We start from the raw sequence: 9,670 nt of genomic DNA, 5'->3' as shown, positions 1-9,670 counted from the left end.
GTAATATAATATTAAAAAATCATATATATCACAGTTTTACTTTTTTATAAACCGCATAAAATTATATATTTTATCTAATTTATCTTTTCTAAAATCGTGTTATTTGCATGTTATTCAATAATTGATTCGTTATTACCCATCTAGGTTGTTCGAATTAGTAATTCTATACAGAATTTATGCGATTCGCATCCACCTCAATTACAATACATAAATTATAAATCGTTAGGCCAAAGGCTATCGATTTACACGCCCACCTTTCAGCCGCCGATTCTGGATTCAAAGGGTTTTATTTCTGCTTAGAATGCGCAATGAGTTATTTATTTTTGTTCAACGGTCTTGTTTATGTGTCAGCAATGTGTATTAACGAAATTGCCTTTGTATAACGCCGTTAAGGGTTACAACAGAAGACGTTTTTGCTCTTTACTGTTTAAGCAGTATAACCTTTATGGTTTACGATACAGATTTAATGATAGGTTTAGATCGAGAGCCGATATGTTAATATTTCACACGCTATGCTAATGGCGTGATTGCTGCTAGAATATAAATTGCCAACAAAGGCAGTTAGAGCACCTGGAATATGTCACAATTTGCTCTTGATTGACGACCGAGAAGTAGCAGATACGGAGGACTGATAAGTCGTCGAACTCTAAAACAATAGGCTCTCGGGTATTTTTTAAAAGCTAATTAGTCCATTTGTAAGCTTGAATGATGCAAATGCTTTCGTAATATTTGCGAAAAGGTAGTTAGACAATCAGACCTTTATCTTGAGTATGCACTGATTCACTTCTGTATAAAAAACTCAATACTCATATTAAGTAAAATATATCTTTGTCTACTGTCAATTGATCTGATTCGTATCAATTTTGTACATACATATGTAATTGAAATTCTAGAAAATGAGCACTGGACTACAAAAATACATTAAATATTATCTTATTTATATCATACATATGTATATAATGGGTTAACGATCTGATCCTTTAATTAAAGTTAACCGTTTGATACATAAGTGGTTTTCATAATTCATAACCAAAGGTTGTACTGCTCTCTAAAAGCTTATTCATGTACATAATATCGTTACGTGTATTTTAATTTATAATTGTGTTTAATTAATTGCCTATTTCTTTAGTGAATACTGCAAGAATCACTCAATATATATTTAAGTAAAAATGTATCTTAACCATAATTAAAATTAAACATATCTTTTAACGTTAACAAACTTTTAAGTGTTTTCCGATTAAAAGAATTTCTTTCATTTCATTTAAAAGCATTTAACAGTTCTCTATGTTGCGGCGTATTCATTGAAGAACGTTCGCGTGCCACAAAAACTACAATCGATGCCTAAGTTTTTTTTGCCACATGTCATGTTGAACAAGTTGATGTAATGCTTAATGGATGACACGAATAGTTTTGTCAATTGCCTGTTATGTAATTATTTCCCGAAAGAATTTATATAGAGCTGATCTCTATCTATATTGTTGTTTAAATATAGCAATAAAAATATTTGAGTAAATAAATTTTGATAAAACAATCATTTTAATTTAGCAAAAATTCTGACATTTTTATTGAAATTGAGTCAGATATGAATTTATGGATCAAAAGTTTATTATTTAGTGATAGTCCGGATAAGGAAAATGGGTAAGGAATCAATTAATTTTTTAAAGTTTTAATCCTAGTTGATTTCGTATGTTAAAACCGGAACCCGCACGTTTTAAAAATAACCAAATAACATGTTATTTTTTATTTGTTTCCTGTTTTTTAATTTCAATATAATACATGATTTCTCAATATGAAATATATATCTAACACAATTTCAAGATGCAAAATTCTCCCGCTATTGTTTTATATCGTAAAACACATTTAGAGATTAAGTGGGTAGTGAGAGCAGTGTATTGAAAAAGGACAGGTAATCGCAGAAAGTCAAAAAAATTTATGATATATTTCGTTTCAGCATCCTTAAATATTTGCCGCTTAACAAAAAAATTAAAAGCAAAAAATACACACGGCTTACTCGGAGGACGGCAGTACATAAAAAAATACGGCATTTAAGTATATTGTTATTATTCACCGTCAGTGATTTATGATTGTGCGAGTCATACTCGCTCGCTATCTATTGATTGATATTTATTCTTCACTTTTGCAAATGTGATTGTAAAATTATGTGATTTATAAATAGTAGATTATAAAATTTTCATTCAAAATGCAATCTGCGAGAGTTGACAATGGTCGGCACTTCATAAAGATTTTTTTTGACTCATTGTAAAAACACATTTTTATGTCAACAATATATTGGGACGAGTGAGTCGTTTTACGTGTTTGTAAAATTAACAAAATTTAATCTTGACTGTGTACTTTAAAATTAATCTATTATGACTAAAATTAAATATTTTCAACAGCTTACCGCTTTTTGTTTTTTTTTCTTGCCGAACTTTGCTTTGTGGCTGGGCGATTTCGTAGAATAGTAGCAAACAAATATCTTTTTTAGTAAGCTTCCTATAATCTGTAAACCAATTAGGATCTATTAATAAAATTTATGTAGCTTACTTATGATTTTTCACAATTATATATTGAGACATACTTTTTGAAAATTCATCCATTGGAGTATACGACGCACCCCAAATTCGGGAATTCCACTACATTGAATGCAGTACATTAAGTCTCTTCTGAACTATCGATCCAAACGTATCGCGAAAATTGCTCTTCTCTCAGTAATTTTTTGTGATCGTCTTTTTAATTCAAAAAATTACAATCACCCCAAAATGGACGAAAGAAATGACACCGTTTTTAAAAAAATTTGAAAACGCGTTGTTCAACGCGAAAATAGTCGGCAAATATCTCACAAACATAAAAATATAGAAAAAAACTGCACAATGCAACGATGTGACAGTAAGTGAATAAGGGGTGTTTAAATGATAATTGGTCAACGAGCCTCCCTAATTGAGACGCCGATATTTCGAAAAACAATGTCGATTTTTTTTGCTTTTTGTTATTAATGCAGCAATTTAAAATAGTGGGTAAAGTGAAACCAAATCTCAATTACTGCTTAGGCAAATTAAAATTACAAGTCAAAATCGTTCCTTAGATGAGGGAATGATTCCATGGTTAGGTAGCGTTTTTGGGTTTTAAGTCCTCAAACAAATATGGAATGTTGAATAGAATGGTTTACGAATCAGCTACCGGTTATATTTGTAATTTCAAATTATACACCAGAAATGCAGAAAGATTAGTAAAAACGGTGATGAATGTACTAAACTGTCAATTTTAATAATAGCGTTTTACTAACAAAAGATTTATTTTAACGAAAAACAATTCGGAAAAATAGGGGTCTGCCAGAATCTTAAATAATATAAAATTAAGGCCCCTACAGATGAAGCATGGCAGAAAAGGTCAAACGCTTATCCAAATTTGGAAAACAAATAAGAAAAGAGATTTTATAATAATATTTACTTTTCATAACAGCCAAATGATAGACACGGGATAAAACCAGAACGACCGGCCTTAAAATATATAAGCCTCAAATATATGAAAAGTGTTGATAGCAACGATACATAGTTACCAAATATTTCGAAAAACAATGGAATAAACAAAAAAGACTGTTGTTTATTTATTTTAATGTGCATTGTTTAATTCGTTTAGTGTCTATCAAAATTTGAATCGTAACGGTAAAATTAAATTCGAAGATTTTCTCTCGAGTAAGGCAGAATTCAGTGAAATCTATCGATCCTGAAGACATTTCACCAACTTCTACGATATTTTGCCGTGCTGTCGATCCACCATAAAGGCTTACGGATAAGCTGAAAAATATTCAGACAATAAAAATAAAATGTAGGGCGAAATATGTGATAAGAAAACGTGTTTGTTCCGAAATTCCTCTTCATATTGACGGATGTTTTTCTGCGTATCAAAATATATTTAAATAGATAAAATAGTGTAAATAATAAAAATTAATATAAATAAGGATATTGTGTGGTTAATAAGTGTTGTGAAAATAAATGTGTTGTATTGTGAAAATAAGTGTTATTGTGAAAATAAATGTGTTTGTGACAGTGTACGCAGAAAATGGACGCCGAAAAATTTGGTGAGTGCAAATTAAATTATATTATAAATAGACATTTTTTATAAATCGTTAATAAAAAAGTTATAGAACCACTTATCGTCATATTATAAAATTATAACTGGTTTGTAACATTTGCAACTATTTTCAATTTATTAGGAATGAAAAAACATATTTATTCGTTGATCATTTTATTCCTCCGCGATTATTTTGAGCGCAATAATATTTTTTTTTAACATATAACTTAAAATGACGGCAATAAACTAACGCGGTGATAATTTATCTGAATTGTAGCTTTTCTCCCTAGTTTCTTAATCTGTGATTCATTGCGGTTTTGCGAGGAAATATCAAAATAAACACCCGTAAAAATTTTCTAAAGTTAATGGATGATATTTTTTGGAAGTTCTTTAATTACTGTGTTATCCAATTTATCTACATATACCGTAACGTTTTTAACTTTTAAATTTTGCAATAATATATAGAATTTCAGGTTGAAAAACTTTGTTAATTTATATTTATATATTCAACCGCGGATGTTTCAATTTCTTTTGATTGGATTGATTTTATGTTTACCTACTCAATTTTGTCCCTGAAGTCTATTTCTGTTCAAGGAGTGTAATATAAAATATTATTTTTAAATGAAAAAATTACGTGCCCCAAAAAGGCTAAAACTCATTGCATTGCAACGCAATGTAAAATATATTTATTTTATATTATGTAAAAATAGTATACTAGCATCTCTCATTATCATGTAGAGGCAAATTTGATCCCACTATTTTTTTGATTAAAGAAAACGAATGTCGCAGGACTCATGCCTGAGTTCACGGCCACTAAGACATGTACACGAGTCCTTGGGCGTTAACCTGTTATATACAACTTTATATAAAATACATTAGTTTAATTTGCGGTGAGATAATAATCAGATTGTTATTCGTTATTCTACGAACATTTTAAAACATAAATTTACAAACCAAAATAGCTTCGTAACAAACAATATTTTTAACCGCCGCTGTAATTAAATTTGAAGTACTGATTTTAATCAAAGTTTTAATTTGACGGTTGAAGTGTAGAAATCCCTCCCCATCTTTTTACTTATGTTTTTTATTGAACCTATGCTTTTGGTTTCGCAAATGAAATTCTGAATTTATCTGTATTCTGTAAATAAAATTCTTATATATAAAAATATTTATTTATGTTATCAATATTAAAATATTTTTTTTGTAAGTATTTCCATCTGATTTCTATTATAGTAAATTTCTAAGTTTCATTTAAATAATTATACACCTATACATATTTTATCTTTTAACTTATAAATGTATTATTTTAAGAAAAAATATTTATTAGGATTTAATTTGAATCATAAAATTATATTTATGAAATTATCAGTGTCGACAAAATATATACATATTAATATTATACATATATATATAAATATATTAATATTTTATTGAATAAATCATATGTGTATATACAATATAAATATAAACACATGATAATTACGCATAAATAGTTATTTTATTAGGTAATTAATATTTATTATATATTAAATTGAATAATAACTTTTTCGTTGCTTACAATTTTTAATCCAAAATTTAAAGTTAATTATGAAATATGAAACACTAGATGCATTTACATTTTAAAAATATTATTTTTACATAAAAATTACAGCAATAATAAATTTGCCTTTGAAAAATATTTTTTTATTTAAAAAAAATATAAAAGTCTTATGTATGTAGTAAAATATAATTGTGTAATGTTAATATTTTCTATATCTATCATCATCTCTTGTTTATTTGGGCAATATGTGTGTACATTAATATTTTGATTATATAAAATATTAACAATTTTCTATTTAAGTATTTTTTAATTACAGTAGCCTTAATGTGTGTTATTCGTTCCAGATAAACTTGTGTTCATTGATTTATGAGATCATATAATAATTTAAGTGTTTTTTGATGCTTGGTTTAGTTTAGTTTTGTGTTCAAGTGTTTTTGTAGTCTGCCACTATTTTTTCAATAATAGTTACTACTTTCTTAATTCGAATTTCTTAGGTTTTGGTCTAGAATTTTATGCTGCGTGTTGTATGCATTTCACAGTTTCTTCTATGTAATTTTTAGATTTTAATATTATATTTGCTGCTCGAGTTCTATTTATTACGTGTTTTAATAATGTCTAATTATTTTTTTTCTTGAGATGCGATGGATTTTCATTTTTTTATTTGTCTTTAAATTTATTTTAATGTTAAAGTATTGAAGAATGAAGGAGTGATTGAGGTATGACTTTGCAACCAAATAGTTTAAGGCAATTCCTTTCATTGAATCAGTCAATCAGATCAGAGATCTTTCTCCATTGGCCAGTAGGTTGGTTCTTCGGTGAATAGATGCTTCAGATTATAAGATTTCATCGCCTTAAGTAATTTCCGCCCTTTTGATGTTATCATTGATGACGATTGGCGTTTACCAGTAATTAATTAAAAATACTTTAAAACTTGTTCTGTGCTTAATTTGACAATAAACAGCCTTAGTTCAGTATTCCTTATTAAATTTCTCAACTTCAAAGCGTTTTATTAAGTTTTTATTAAGAACAGTAGTGCCACCGTGTGTGGTAGTAAATTTATATTTGTTTCAGTGGAGTAAATCTGTAGCTCAGATGTCAAACTAATTATATTTCTATTATTATTATTTGGGGGGATTACATTCCAATAGATCTTTGGGAAATTTAAAAAGACGTGAAGAAAAAAATAGTGATTTGCTTTTAGACAATAATGATCATTTATTTTTTAATTATTAAAAAATTAAGTTATGATCAGAATAATGCTGTAAAATATAAATTAAGGCCCACTTGAATTTCAAAATTAATGCAATAAAAGGAAAACATAATTACAAATGTGATACAGGAAAATTTTAATTGGTTTTAAAAAAGCAAAGCAATTATGATTTGTGTTAACGTTAGGTATCAAAGTAAAAAAACAGAAGCTTTGAAATGAGGATATTTTCCACAAATATTTATAGAAATCAAATTATGCTACAATCCAAGGTACAATATTTTTATTATGATTTATAGATGTTTCATTTCAACATTCAGGTGAAATGAAATTCACGGTAAACTGCTACTGTTATTTATTAAAATTTAAGTACTATTTTTTACACTTAGTTATATATTACAGATATTATACTTGATTTAACGCAATAAACTAGAGCCATTATTATTATGGTATTAAATAATTGCGCTTTATTTTTAATAGTTTTCACTATCAGTTTAATACTTTTACTTAGTACAACCTGAACTTTGAATATTTTTTTGGAGTGGTGATAATTGATTGCATTTTAGTATAGATCTAATTCACTTTGATAAAAAACAATTTGCACTAATAACTAATATATTGCACAAAAAAAATATTTTACCATAATTAAAAAAAAAAAATTCAATATTGAACAAATATAATGTACACAAGAAAACATATTGTAATATTTACTTTTCAATATACAAAGATACTTTTCAGGATGTTACTTTAGCGTGCGGTTTACTTTTATATTTATTGACAGTTGCGAAACGTTCATTTGCTGTTCAAACCAAAACCTAACCTATTCGAATTAACCAAACACCAAAAATGACCGCGCGTTGTACGTCATTTATTTGTAAAAAATAATTACAACAAATTTAAAATAAAATGTTTATGTTTAAATTGAAAAAAATACGTTTAAAATTGAACACATATTTTTTTCCTGGTGTATGCAAAATTTATCTTGCAAAATTAGAGAGTGAGGAAGGGAAGGATATTTTATTTTCTCTATGATGACATGCAGTATTATACAATAATTTAGTAATTTTGGATGGTACCTATGTTTCAATCAGGGTCCTACAGATTAACTGTTAAATTTGATTTGGTATATTTTACATATACATATATTTGGTATATTTTACATAAAACCTAATAATGGAATGAGTTAAAATCAGCGTGAATCGAATGATTTTATCTTTGTAGAAAAAGTGCAATTTTTTATATTCCCAATCAGTAGCACAGTAGAACTACATGCAAATTTTATTCATAGACACTTATACGTGTTTTCTTTTCGTAATACATTGTTTGATTCGACGCAATTTACATACTTGGCACTCGAATTAGACCTTCGTGAATAAAATAGGTACTTCTCCGTCTGCCTTTCCATATGGAAGAAGATTTGGTCATCTGTCGAGTGGTTTCGGTTGCAACACATGCGAATGCAAATGAGTGTCTTTTGTGAAACTTTCTTCCGAATTTTCCTTTTGATCCGCGTTTGTGTTTAAACGTGTTTGAGATTTTTTCTCAAACACAATAAATCGACCATAAATCAGCAGCCGTTTCTATTTATGGTAATGTCGTTTTGAAATTATACATGGTTAGTGTTTATTGGATTATGAGTATTATTGTTCGTTGTATAGTGTTACGTCGTCTGTTAGATAACATAGGGCATCACATGTTATAACGAAAAAGGTACTTCGTTATATAATTAGAAAACTAAAATTTTAATAGCAAAATTTTTTTAATTATTTTTTATAATTATACACAATTAAACGCTAAATGTAATTATGAATCTTACGCTGAACTAGAATTTTCTTGTCTGGATTGTAAATATTTAGATGTTAATCACTTCATTTTCTTAACTTTAAAATCTAATTTTTCCTTTAGGCGTCATCTGAAACATATATCTTTTTACATTATTTATAAGTAATCGACAGAACAATATTTTTAACTACTAGAATAATGCGTTAAAAAGTGGTTTACATGCACGTATGACAAAAATAAAGGATTTTTCTTCCGGAAAAAATAAGACGTAGAAGGTCACGCGTATTGCTATACACATGACCTTCTACATCTAAATATCCATATTGTAATAATATATATATACAAAATGGATAACCTATGAACTCGGATACGGCAGTCAAACCAACAGTTCTTATATAATTCGTTTTGTATACGCATTGCCATTATTTAATTTTCATTTCAAAGGTCACATTTAAGCTAAAATGTTATAATACATAAAAAGTGAAAACGTTTTTTTTTAAAAGTGTTCGTTGTGCTTTATTGTGTTTTATTACGTGATATGTAAGATTCACATGAGTATCATGTTCACTACTTATATTATGATATAAAAAAATAATATGATTATCTATATCTGAAAGAAAACGAGTGTAATATTCATATTATATTCTGTGACTCAGGTTTTTATTATCATTTTAATACAAGCAATTTTTAATATTTTTGTAATAAAATTGCAAATAAAATAAATATATTGTATATAAAAAATATTTAAAGCATAACAACATATAAAATGATTTTTCTTTTAGTATGTGGGGTAAAAATATTATCATCATTAACGTTTGCATAGTTAACTCAACTGTAAAAAAATTTATGACTCATGCATTGCCAGTAAGAACAAATTTTGTTATACTTGAATGCCTAGACTAAGAAAGTCATATAAATTCTAACGTGTCATGTCTGGAGTCAGTTTATGCATCATCAATGAAATCAGACTTTTATAAAAAGGACCTATATAATTCCAAAAATATTGCTTACTTTTTTATAAGTAAACATTTAAATAAAATAAAATACGTTTAATACATTTAAAAAAAACT

Source organism: Plectrocnemia conspersa, unplaced genomic scaffold (genome assembly GCF_051122295.1).
Source record: "Plectrocnemia conspersa isolate PC_06_02 unplaced genomic scaffold, ASM5112229v1 ptg000001l, whole genome shotgun sequence".
In the NCBI taxonomy this organism is placed as follows: Eukaryota; Metazoa; Arthropoda; class Insecta; order Trichoptera; family Polycentropodidae; genus Plectrocnemia; species Plectrocnemia conspersa.
This window is presented reverse-complemented; position numbering follows the sequence as displayed.